Source organism: Oncorhynchus masou, chromosome 32, assembly GCF_036934945.1.
Source record: "Oncorhynchus masou masou isolate Uvic2021 chromosome 32, UVic_Omas_1.1, whole genome shotgun sequence".
In the NCBI taxonomy this organism is placed as follows: Eukaryota; Metazoa; Chordata; class Actinopteri; order Salmoniformes; family Salmonidae; genus Oncorhynchus; species Oncorhynchus masou.
Genome location: NC_088243.1, coordinates 852,336 through 864,444, shown reverse-complemented (window position 1 = coordinate 864,444; position 12,109 = coordinate 852,336). Strand labels below are relative to the sequence as shown.

Here is a 12,109-nt window from a genome sequence, read left to right as displayed (position 1 = left end):
ATAGCTCTCTGGAGCAGGTTTTCATCAAGGATCTCTCTGTACTTTGCTCCGTTCATCTTTGCCTCGATCCTGACTAGTCTCCCAGTTCCTGCCGCTGAAAAACATCCCCACAGCATGATGATGCCACCACCATGCTTCACTGTAGGGATGATGCCAGGTTTCCTCCAGACTTGACGCTTGGCATTCAGACCAAAGAGTTCAATCTTGGTTTCATCAGACCAGAGAATCTTGTTTTTTATGGTCTGAGAGTCTTTAGGGACCTTTTGGCAAACTCTAAGCAGGTTGTCATGTACTGAGGAGTGGCTTCAGTCTGGCCTCTCAACCATAAAGGCCTGATTGGTAGAGTGCTGCAGAGGTGGTTGTCCTTCTGGAAGGTTCTCCCATCTCCACAGGGGAACTTTGGAGCTCTGTCAGAGTGACCACCGGGTTCTTTGTCACCTTCCTGACCAAGGCCCCTCTTCCCCGATTGCTCAGTTTGGCCGGGCAGCCAGCTCTATGAAGAGTTGTTCCAAACTTCTTCAATTTAAGAATGATGGAGGGCACTGTGTTCTTGGGTACCTTCAATGCTTCAGAAATGTTTTGGTACCCTTCCCGAGATCTGTGCCTCGACACAATCCTGTCTCGGAGCTCTACGGACAATTCCTTTGACCTCATTGCTTGGTTTTTGCTCTGACATTCACTGTCAACTTGTGGGTCCTTTTTAGACAGGCGTGTGCCTTTCCAAATTATGTCCAATCAATAACATTTACCACAGGTGGACTCCAATCAAGTTGTAGAAACATCTATCTAAAGGATGATCAATGGAAACAGGATGCACCTGAGCTCAATTTAGAACCTCATACCAAAGGGTCTGAATACTTACAGTACCAGTCTAAATTTTGGAAACACCGACTCATTCAAGCGGTTTTCTTTGTTTTTTTTGACTATTTTCTACATTGTAGAATAACAGTGAAAACATCAAAACTATGAAATAACACAAATGGAATCATGTAGTAACCAAAGAGGTGTTAAAAAAAATCAAAATATATTTGAGATTCTTCAATGTAGCCACCCTTTGCCTTGATGACAGCTTTGCACACACTCTCAATCAATTTTTTTAAATATTCTTTTATTTTTTTATTTCACCTTTATTTAACCAGGTAGGCTAGTTGAGAACAAGTTCTCATTTGCAACTGCGACCTGGCCAAGATAAAGCATAGCAGTGTGAACAGACAACACAGAGTTACACATGGAGTAAACAATTAACAAGTCAATAACACAGTAGAAAAAAAGAGAGTCTATATACATTGTGTGCAAAAGGCATGAGGAGGTAGGCGAATAATTACAATTTTGCAGATTAACACTGGAGTGATAAATGATCAGATGGTAATGTACAGATAGAGATATTGGTGTGCAAAAGAGCAGAAAAGTAAATAAATAAAAACAGTATGGGGATGGGGTAGGTAAAATTGGGTGGGCTATTTACCGATAGACTATGTACACCTGCAGCGATCGGTTAGTTGCTCAGATAGCAGATGTTTGAAGTTGGTGAGGGAGATAAAAGTCTCCAACTTCAGCAATTTTTGCAATTCGTTCCAGTCACAGGCAGCAGAGAACTGGAACGAAAGGCGGTCAAATGAGGTGTTGGTTTTAGGGATGATCAGTGAGATACACCTGCTGGAGCGCGTGCTACGGGTGGGTGTTGCCATCGTGACCAGTGAACTGAGATAAGGCGGAGCTTTACCTAGCATGGACTTGTAGATGACCTGGAGCCAGTGTGTCTGGCGACGAATATGTAGCGAGGGCCAGCCGACTAGAGCATACAGGTCGCAGTGGTGGGTGGTATACGGTGCTTTAGTGACAAAACGGATGGCACTGTGATAAACTGCATCCAGTTTGCTGAGTAGAGTGTTGGAAGCTATTTTGTAGATGACATCGCTGAAGTCGAGGATCGGTAGGATAGTCAGTTTTACTAGGGTAAGTTTGCCAGCGTGAGTGAAGGAGGCTTTGTTGCGGAATAGAAAGCCGTCTCTAGATTTGATTTTCGATTGGAGATGTTTGATATGAGTCTGGAAGGAGAGTTTACAGTCTAGCCAGACACCTAGGTACTTATAGATGTCCACATATTCAAGGTCGGAACCATCCAGGGTGGTGATGCTAGTCGGGCGTGCGGGTGCAGGCAGCGAACGGTTGAAAAGCATGCATTTGGTTTTACTTGCGTTTAAGAGCAGTTGGAAGCCACGGAAGGAGTGTTGTATGGCATTGAAGCTCGTTTGGAGGTTAGATAGCACCGTGTCCAAGGACGGGCCGGAAGTATACAGAATGGTGTCGTCTGCGTAGAGGTGGATCAGGGAATCGCCCGCAGCAAGAGCAACATCATTGATATATACAGAGAAAAGAGTCGGCCCGAGAATTGAACCCTGTGGCACCCCCATAGAGACTGCCAGAGGACCGGACAGCATGCCCTCCGATTTGACACACTGAACTCTGGCTGCAAAGTAGTTGGTGAACCAGGCAAGGCAGTCATCAGAAAAACCGAGGCTACTGAGTCTGCCGATAAGAATGTGGTGATTGACAGAGTTGAAAGCCTTGGCAAGGTCGATGAAGATGGCTGCACAGTACTGTCTTTTATCGATGGCGGTTATGATATCGTTTAGTACCTTGAGCGTGACCGTCTCGGAAACCAGATTGCACAGCGGAGAATGTACGGTGGGATTCGAGATGGTCAGTGACCTGTTTGTTGACTTGGCTTTTGAAGACCTTAGATAGGCAGGGCAGGATGGATATAGGTCTGTAACAGTTTGGGTCCAGGGTGTCTCCCCCTTTGAAGAGGGGGATGACTGCGGCAGCTTTCCAATCCTTGGGGATCCCAGACGATATGAAAGAGAGGTTGAACAGGCTGGTAATAGGGGTTGCGACAATGGCGGCGGATAGTTTCAGAAATAGAGGGTCCAGAATGTCAAGCCCAGCTGATTTGTACGGGTCCAGGTTTTGCAGCTCTTTCAGAACATCTGCCCATCTGGATTTGGATAAAGGAGAACCTGGAGAGGCTTGGGCAAGTAGCAGCGGGGGTGGGGGGGGCAGAGCTGTTGGCCGAGGTTGGAGTAGCCAGGCGGAAGGCATGGCCAGCCGTTGAGAAATGCTTGTTGAAGTTTTTGATAATCATGGATTTATCGGTGGTGACCGTGTCACCTAGCCTCAGTGCAGTGGGCAGCTGGGAGGAGGTGCTCTTGTTCACCATGGACTTCACAGTGTCCCAGAACTTTTTGGAGTTGGAGCTACAGGATGCAAATTTCTGCCTGAAGAAGCTGGCCTTAGCTTTCCTGACTGACTGCGTGTATTGGTTCCTGACTTCCCTGAACAGTTGCATATCGCGGGGACTATTCGATGCTATTGCAGTCCGCCACAGGATGTTTTTGTGCTGGTCGAGGGCAGTCAGGTCTGGAGTGAACCAAGGGCTATATCTGTTCTTAGTTCTGCATTTTTTGAACGGAGCATGCTTATCTAAAATGGTGAGGAAGTTACTTTTAAAGAATGACCAGGCATCCTCAACTGACGGGATGAGGTCAATGTCCTTCCAGGATACCCGGGCCAGGTCGATTAGAAAGGCCTGCTCACAAAAGTGTTTTAGGGAGCATTTGACAGTGATGAGGGGTGGTTGTTTGACTGCGGATCCGTAGCGGATACAGGCAATGAGGCAGTGATTTTCCAACAGTCTTGAAGGAGTTCCCACATATGCTGAGCTGAGCACTTGTTGAAATTAAATGACACCATATATAGATTCTACAGACCCTACTTTTACATTGGCACAAAGAAACATTTATTTTTCACTATAAGCCCAATATTGGCAACATGGTCTTAAAATAACGTTTAACTATTTTTTTTACAAATTCCTTCTTGCATTTGTTTATAAGCACAATAAAATTCGACATTAATTAAAATGTAATATCTTTTACATTAGTTATCCACCTTGCAATGTTTTGAAACGCGGGCTTTTATTTTGAAAGTTTCCTCATTACCATAGGAAATGGACGTCACATCGTCAGTGCTCGCAGAATAACTAGGGACAATAAAGGTGTTTTCTACTGCTTTAAAACTACACACGAACGTGAACGAATCCGCCGGTTTAATATCTCCACCTGCGCGAGATCCACATGATGAGAAAATTATATTATGAATAAAAATGGATCATTTATAATATCCGGAGTTTTAATGAACTATATAGTAAGTCGAAGTATTCTTTAAAGACGAATCGGAATGCTTCGGAAGGAGACCTCCCGGTCATACCACGAAGTAAGTTCTGTTATGGCTACTGACTGTTATGGATTTTAATTGATTATTGATTTCATATCATTATCAATTACTTTACAATCGCATCTATCTGTATTGATCGATCACTTTTCAGGAAATTGGGGGGGAAACATTGGGACTTCTCTAGGAGGTGATCCTCGTATAGAAACAATATCATGTGACTTTTAAGACGTTTGTTTTACAATTACAGTAGGGAACTTGGAAGTCTACAGACCTACATGATCTAAAAGTGGATGACACTGTGTACTTTATATACGCTGGTACTTTGTGTTAAATCAACCATTAACAATGTAAATCTGTACCCTTATTTGATACAGTTCAATGACGAGGAAGAACTTCAAACCCCAGACTTCTACCAAGACAATGGCAGTGCCAACGGTGGCCCGGAGGAGCCAGAAGAATCCATTGCCAGTGTTCTACCAGGTTCTATTTTTTTCTCTCACTATATTCAATTGTATTTTCTATTCTATTATAGTCTATCCTATAATAGTCTATTATATTATATCCTATTCTTTTCTATCCTATTATAGTCTATTATATCCTATTATAGTCTATTATATTATATTATATCCTATTCTTTTCTATTCTATTCTATTATAGTCTATAGTCTATCCTATTCTTTTCTATCCTATTATATTATATCCTATTCCTTTCTATCCTATTATAGTCTATCCTATTATAGTCTATTATATTATATCCTATTCTTTTCTATTCTATTCTATTATAGTCTATTATAGTCTATCCTATTATATCCTATTCTTTTCTATTCTATTCTATTATAGTCTATCCTATTATAGTCTATCCTATTATAGTCTATTATATTATATCCTATTCTTTTCTATTCTATTATAGTCTATTATAGTCTATCCTATTATAGTCTATTACATTATATTATATCCTATTATTTTCGATCCTATTATAGTCTATTATAGTCTATCCTATTATAGTCTATTATATTATATCCTATTCTTTTCTATCCTATTATAGTCTATCCTATTATAGTCTATTATTTTATATCCTGTTCTTTTCTATCCTATTATAGTCTATTATATCCTATTATAGTCTATCCTATTATAGTCTATTATATCCTATTATAGTCTATCCTATTATAGTCTATTATATTATATCATATTATAGTCTATCCTATTATAGTCTATTATAGTCTATTATATTATATCCTATTCTTTTCTATCCTATTATAGTCTATTATAGTCTATCCTATTATAGTCTATTATAGTCTATTATATTATATCCTATTATAGTCTATTCCAAAAAAATAATATTGTAAAGACTACTGTAATATTCATATTATCTCTATTTTATTACCTATAATATGTAATTCATGTATTGATTAACAATCTTTCCTTACTATTGAAGTATTATTTGAGTAGTTTTGTCCTTTATATTTACTGCATTATTCCAGAGGAGGACATGGTGAACAGCAATCCATTTACACTGTTCAACAAGGCCTGTCTGAAGAACGTGTTCACTGTCCTGCTGCTGTTCATCTACCTGGTGCTGACTGCTGTGGCTGTGTTCCTGGCCTATCAAACCATCACTGACTTCATGGAGAAGCTCAGTCACCCTGTCATGTCTGTCACATACAAGGAGGTGGATGCCTTCTCTCCCCCAGGTTGGTGGAACTGCTCTTAAGTACAGATCTAGGATCAGCCTCGCTCAATCCTAACCTTAAAAGGGTGGGATGCAGAAACTGACCCTAGATTAACGTCCAGGGGCAACTTCACCCTATGTTTAATAAAGGTGTCAATTTAGCAGGTTGTATTTTTACAATACTGATCAGAGAGAATATCGTTTTTAAACATAAAAAAAAACAGAATTACATGCTTATATTTATCTTTTTTTGAGAGAACAAGTTCAAGTTGATTGAATTCTTAGTTTTCTTGATGAAACTTTATTTTCTTGTCTTTGTTTGTGAGCAGGCATCGCCCTGTACCCTGGTTCGGCTCAGTTGCTGAGCTGTAAACACCACTACCACGCCCATATCCCCCCGCTGGTTACCCCAGGGAAGCCCCAGCCAGGAGATTGTGTCATGGAGGAAGTGACCTACACTGGCCCCTACACCAACCACACTGTGGTGAGAACCATACTATTATAGAGCCCCTACACCAACCACACTGTGGTGAGAACCAAACTATTATAGAGCCCCTACACCAACCACACTGTGGTGAGAACCATACTATTATAGAGCCCCTACACCAACCACACTGTGGTGAGAACCATACTATTATAGAGCCCCTACACCAACCACACTGTGGTGAGAACCATACTATTATAGAGCCCCTACACCAACCACACTGTGGTGAGAACCATACTATTATGTAGCCCCTACACTACCCACACTGGGGTGAGAACCATACTATTATAGAGCCCCTACACCAACCACACTGTGGTGAGAACCATACTATTATGGAGCCCCTACACCAACCACACTGTGGTGAGAACCATACTATTATAGAGCCCCTACACCAACCACACTGTGGTGAGAACCATACTATTATAGAGCCCCTACACCAACCACACTGTGGTGAGAACCATACTATTATAGAGCCCCTACACCAACCACACTGTGGTGAGAACCATACTATTATAGAGCCCCTACACCAACCACACTGTGGTGAGAACAACACGTCTATTGATAGATCACGGCAACATTTCTTCTAAGCATTTTCATTCACTCATTAGTCGCTTGCTTGGTTGATTGGTCGTTTGGTTGGTTGGTTGATTGGTCGGTTGGTTGCTTGGTTGCTTGATTGGTTGGTTGGTTGCTTGGGTGGTTGATTCGTCGGTTGGTTGCTTGGTTGATTGGTTGCTTGGTTGGTTGATTGGTCGCTTGGTTGCTTGATTGGTTGCTTGGTTGATTGGTCGGTTGGTTGATTGCTTATTAATCTCTCATGGACAGGGCACGTAACATAAATGGTATTTGACAGAGTTATGTAATATTTTAGTTCTGGGTTTCTGAGATTAGTTGGTTGGTTGGTTCAGTCAGCCATTCAGTCATTCATTTAATACATTAATTCCTCTCCTGGTTGTTGTAGAAGCAAGCCTTGGTGGTCAGCGGTCCAACAGATGTCAGAAACAGAGAGTTGATCTTCCTGCAGTTCAGTCAGAACGAGACAGAAGAGGATTTTAGTGCCATCACATACATGCTCTTCGACAAATACAACGACCTGTCCGGGAGGTAATGCACTGGCCCAGTTTAGTACAACGACCTGTCAGCCCAGTTTAATACAACGACCTGTCAGCCCAGTTTAGTACAACGACCTGTCAGCCCAGTTTAGTACAACGACCTGTCAGCCCAGTTTAGTACAACGACCTGTCAGCCCAGTTTAATACAACGACCTGTCAGCCCAGTTTAGTACAACGACCTGTCAGCCCAGTTTAGTACAACGACCTGTCAGCCCAGTTTAGTACAACGACCTGTCAGCCCAGTTTAATACAACGACCTGTCAGCCCAGTTTAGTACAACGACCTGTCAGCCCAGTTTAATACAACGACCTGTCAGCCCAGTTTAGTACAACGACCTGTCAGCCCAGTTTAGTACAACGACCTGTCAGCCCAGTTTAGTACAACGACCTGTCAGCCCAGTTTAGTACAACGACCTGTCAGCCCAGTTTAGTACAACGACCTGTCAGCCCAGTTTAGTACAACGACCTGTCAGCCCAGTTTAGTACAACGACCTGTCAGCCCAGTTTAATACAACAACCTGTCAGCCCAGTTTAATACAACGACCTGTCAGCCCAGTTTAGTACAACGACCTGTCAGCCCAGTTTAGTACAACGACCTGTCAGCCCAGTTTAGTACAACGACCTGTCAGCCCAGTTTAGTACAACGACCTGTCAGCCCAGTTTAGTACAACGACCTGTCCGGGAGGTAATGCACTGGCCCAGTTTAGTACAACGACCTGTCAGCCCAGTTTAGTACAACGACCTGTCAGCCCAGTTTAGTACAACGACCTGTCAGCCCAGTTTAGTACAACGACCTGTCAGCCCAGTTTAGTACAACGACCTGTCAGCCCAGTTTAATACAACAACCTGTCAGCCCAGTTTAATACAACGACCTGTCCGGGAGGTAATGCACTGGCCCAGTTTAGTACAACGACCTGTCAGCCCAGTTTAGTACAACGACCTGTCAGCCCAGTTTAATACAACGACCTGTCAGCCCAGTTTAGTACAACGACCTGTCAGCCCAGTTTAGTACAACGACCTGTCAGCCCAGTTTAATACAACGACCTGTCAGCCCAGTTTAGTACAACGACCTGTCATCCCAGTGTAGGACAACGACCTGTCAGCCCAGTTTAGTACAACGAGCTGTCAGTCCAGTTTAGTACAACGACCTGTCAGCCCAGTTTAGTACAACGACCTGTCAGCCCAGTTTAGTACAACGACCTGTCAGCCCAGTTTAGTACAACGACCTGTCAGCCCAGTTTAGTACAACGACCTGTCAGCCCAGTTTAGTACAACGACCTGTCAGCCCAGTTTAGTACAACGACCTGTCAGCCCAGTTTAGTACAACGACCTGTCAGCCCAGTTTAGTACAACGACCTGTCAGCCCAGCGAGTACAAACGACCTGTCAGCCCAGTTTGGTACAACGACCTGTCAGCCCAGTTTAGTACAACGACCTGTCAGCCCAGTTTAGTACAACGACCTGTCAGTCCAGTTTAGTACAACGACCTGTCAGTCCAGTTTAGTACAACGACCTGTCAGCGCAGTTTAATACAACGACCTGTCAGCCCAGTTTAGTACAACGACCTGTCAGCCCAGTTTAGAACAACGACCTGTCAGCCCAGTTTAGTACAACGACCTGTCCGGGAGGTAATGCACTGGCCCAGTTTAATACAACGACCTGTCAGCCCAGTTTAATACAACGACCTGTCCAGAAGGTAATGCACTGCCCCAGTTTGTTCGTTTAGAGCACAGGTTTCAACCTTAATTGATTAGTTCGGAACTCCTCTCACCTCCCCTTATCTAGGTCTTGATTGGACATGAATTGAAAGGAGATTTAAAAAAACACCAGCACAAACTCAGCCCTCCAGGAATAGAGTTTAAAATCCCTGGTTTAGAGTAATAAAGTTTAACATTTCTAGTTTAGAGTGTAATATTGTTTAAAATCCCTGGTTTAGCGTAAGAGTTTTAAATCTCTGGTTTAGAGTAATAGAGTTTTAAATCTCTGGTTTAGAGTAATAGAGTTTTAAATCTCTGGTTTAGAGTAATATTAAAATCCATGGTTTAGAGTAATAGAGTTTTAAATCTATGGTTTAGAGTAATATTTAAATCCCTGGTTTAGCGTGTAATAGAGTTTAAAATCCCTGGTTTAGAGTAATAGAGTTGAACATTTCTAGTTTAGAGTGTAATATTGTTTAAAATCCATGGTTTAAATCAAAATTTCAAATCAAATGTATTTATATAGCCCTTCGTACATCAGCTGATATCTCAAAGTGCTGTACAGAAACCCAGCCTAAAACCCCAAACAGCAATGCAGGTGTAGAAGCACGGTGGTTAGGAAAAACTCCCTAGAAAGGCCAAAACCTAGGAAGAAACCTAGAGAGGAACCAGGCTATGAGGGGTGGCCAGTCCTCTTCTGGCTGTGCCGGGTAGAGATTATAACAGAACATGGCCAAGATGTTCAAATGTTCATAAATGACCAGCATGGTCGAATAATAAGGCAGAACAGTTGAAACTGGAGCAGCAGCACAGCCAGGTGGACTGGGACAGCAAGGAGTCATCATGTCAGGTAGTCCTGGGGCATGGTCCTAGGGCTCAGGTCCTCCGAGAGAGGAGATTATTAGAGAATGCACACTTAGATTCACACAGGACACCGAATTGACAGGAGAAGTACTCCAGATATAACAAACTGACCCCAGACCCCGACACATAAACTACTGCAGCATAAATACTGGAGACTGAGACAGGAGGGGTCAGGGAGACACTGTGGCCCCATCCGAGGACACCCCCGGACAGGGCCAAACAGGAAGGATATAACCCCACCACTTTGCCAAAGCACAGCCCCCACACCACTAGGTTTAGAGTGTAATATTGTTTAAAATCCCTGGTTTAGAGTAATAGAGTTTTAAATCTCTGGTTTAGAGTAATAGAGTTTAAAATCCCTGGTTTAGAGTGTAATAGAGTTTAAAATCACTGGTTTAGAGTAATAGAGTTTTAAATCCCTGGTTTAGAGTGTAATAGAGTTTTAAATCTCTGGTTTAGAGGTAATAGCGTGAAACCTACGTGTAATGAGATGTGCGTACAACAACAACCGTTTTGCCCTCGACCTTCTGTTGTAGCGTGGATAAATCAGGGTTCATGCAGGACTGTGAGAGGAACTACTCCATGGTGACCTTCTCTGAGGCTTCAGGACCTGGGTCAAGATGTCACTGGTCAAGACCTCTGGGAAGAAAAACGAGTCCATGGAGTTCCGCAAGAGGTCAGTATATCGTTTGTAAACATTCAGGTTTCCTTAAATGTTGTCTTTATTTTTTTTTTATAAGATTAGCAAAATTATTAATTTTAGCATCTACTGTGGCAGAAAACATACAACATGTCGCACAAAGATGATTGTTGTAGCTGACATTATTTTGTAACGACAGCTGTTGTCTGTTCTTCCCAGTCTAGTGTGGTCAAATATAAATGACAAGAGGCCTGTATCAGAGCAAAAAGCCATTCAGCTTTTCTTTGTTGTGTTTGAATGGAGGATCCCTTTGTACAAGAAGTCAGAGATGTAAGTGAACACATTCATATTGTATTATTAGAAAAGTATCTGTTTTGTATTTTTCTATATTCGGTTTTAGTCCATTCTATCCTATTCTAGTTTATCTTATTCGAGACCGCTCGTGTAGTTATTTCTCCTATCTCCGTTCTGAGGGGGGGGGGGAGCCTATAACGAATCAATGAATTATTTGACCCATTGTTTCCTCCACAGATTGTGACAGCCAATCCGTGAATACCGTAGCCATCCTGTGTGGTGTGTTCATGGCTCTGTTCAAGGCGGCAAACTTTGCCAGTTTCAGTGTGAAATGGGTCATCAAGATTCGTAAGAGGCATCTGAGGAACAGAAACAGGGACCTGGCCACATCATCTCAGAGATACGTAGAAAACTAATACTGACATTAATAATAGAACAGAAGAATAACTTTCATTTTTCCGTGAACAAACTTCTTTCAATCAATCAATGAGACACCTGCTTTGAACTGTAAATATTGCCCCTTAGGTTATGGGCAGCGGGGTTTTTTTTTTTAAATGTTGTTTTGGGATCATCATATCACATTTTGTATGTTTAAGTATTGATGAGATTGTAACGTATCTGATTTTAGACAACTCAACTAAAGGTCAAATTCACAACGATTTTTTATTCCTTTATACAGACGTCATATGTAGCGTTCCAAAATGTGACGGGGAAAATAGGATTGTAAAATTGATTTATGAATGTTATGAAACTGGGTTATACCATCAACAACTGACATGAACTACTGACATGAACTACTGACATGAACTACTGACATGAACTACTGACATGAACCACTGACATGAACTACTGACATGAACTACTGACATATGAACTACTGACATATGAACTACTGACATGAACCACTGACATGAACCACTGACATATGAACTACTGACATATGAACTACTGACATGAACCACTGACATGAACCACTGACATATGAACTACTGACATGAACCACTGACATGAACCACTGACATATGAACTACTGACATGAACCACTGACATGAACTACTGACATATGAACTACTGACATATGAACTACTGACATGAACCACTGACATGAACCACTGACAT

The 12,109-nt window shown here is 42.1% G+C and overlaps 1 pseudogene; it reads left to right on the top strand.

Annotated features, from left to right (window-relative positions):
- Positions 1–4,014: 4,014 nt before the first annotated feature.
- Positions 4,015–11,406, top strand: LOC135526869 (proton-activated chloride channel-like; annotated as a pseudogene).
- Positions 11,407–12,109: the final 703 nt, after the last annotated feature.